The sequence below is a fragment of the Sinocyclocheilus grahami genome, unplaced genomic scaffold, assembly GCF_001515645.1.
Source record: "Sinocyclocheilus grahami isolate Dianchi unplaced genomic scaffold, SAMN03320097.WGS_v1.1 scaffold42200.1, whole genome shotgun sequence".
NCBI lineage: Eukaryota > Metazoa > Chordata > Actinopteri > Cypriniformes > Cyprinidae > Sinocyclocheilus > Sinocyclocheilus grahami.
Window position 1 is genome coordinate 1 of NW_015524151.1, and position 1,178 is coordinate 1,178.

A 1,178-nucleotide genomic window follows, 5' to 3' on the forward strand; every position below is an offset into this window, starting at 1 on the left:
CTCAGAACCAGAGCTCACTGACCCTTGATTTGGGCAGAAAGGTGATTTGTGTGGATCCTCCGCCCAGATCCAGGATTCCCACCGTCTTCTGTGTGTTTCTGTGCAGTCGACCTGAAAACAGCAGTCAAGATCTCGTCTGAGAAGACCTACAATTACTAACCTTCTGAAGGACAAAAACAAGAGCATCTGAGGTGTCTGACGTCTGATAGAAATCAACACTACGTGCTTTCAGAATATGAGTTATTAATGTCTTATAATGTTATTCTAAAGAACATGATGGGTTTAAACTCACTGCCATCATGTTTATAAGCTCAAACCCAGCATTATTTATTAAGCTCACAGTAGAAAGTCTCACCTGTCAGGAAGTTGACTGTGACCCAGGCCAGAATCCCTGTGAAGAGACATATATTACAGTCACTTAACCTCAATGCATGACGTTTAATAGAGGACTCATCTAATTATAATTAGTCCAATATATTTTGATATTTAATTCAGCATAAATTTGCAAATACTACCGTGATGCACAAACATTTTACCATTTAAAAACAAATAATTCTCACATTACAATAATTGCAATCAGATCATTGTGTCCGATGATAGTAAACAGTCATTAGGTTCGTCAGACTGAAGATATTTTAGCGGTAATGTGACCATTTTATTTTTTTAAAAAGTGAATTTAAGACTTTTTAAGGACACCCTGTGGATCACAAAAGTTATTTCAAACACTCACACTCACACACAAACTCTCGACTGATGCTGTGGAGTAAAAACATGTTCAAATGTTCTCTTTGCGGACAGACCTTCATTTGTGCCGTTCATGATACTGACGCTATCAGCAGGCACGTAGAACGGAGATTCATCGAAGACGTCTTGCACCTGCAGACAAACACACACGACAGTGTTGAGACTGAAAATACCGCGGTAAAAACACGGTAGTAGTGCACGGGATCGAACAGCACTCAGGCTGGAGGTGAAGCAGCTTCTCTAGTGTCCGAGTAAAACCCTGAAGTGTGAAACTCTTGACTGATTCGCGTCTTCATACTGCAGTCATATTTATCCCTCTGCTTTGGGGGTTTTTAGAATTTTTTCTCCATCGGAAACATACGGAACTTGCCATGTAAACAAACAAAAGGGTGAAATGTGTCCCTGCAGCACAAAAGCAGTGTTAAGTCGCTGGG

At 40.4% G+C, this 1,178-nt stretch overlaps 1 long non-coding RNA gene across 1 annotated transcript; it reads right to left on the reverse strand.

The window, feature by feature from the left end:
• Positions 1–7: 7 nt before the first annotated feature.
• On the reverse strand, positions 8–1,041 carry LOC107580733 (uncharacterized). Its single transcript, XR_001608696.1, has 3 exons — positions 801–1,041; positions 356–391; positions 8–111 (listed from the first exon to the last, which is right to left on the reverse strand). It is a non-coding gene; the product is annotated as an uncharacterized lncRNA (long non-coding RNA).
• Between the last annotated feature and the right edge of the window lie 137 nt (positions 1,042–1,178).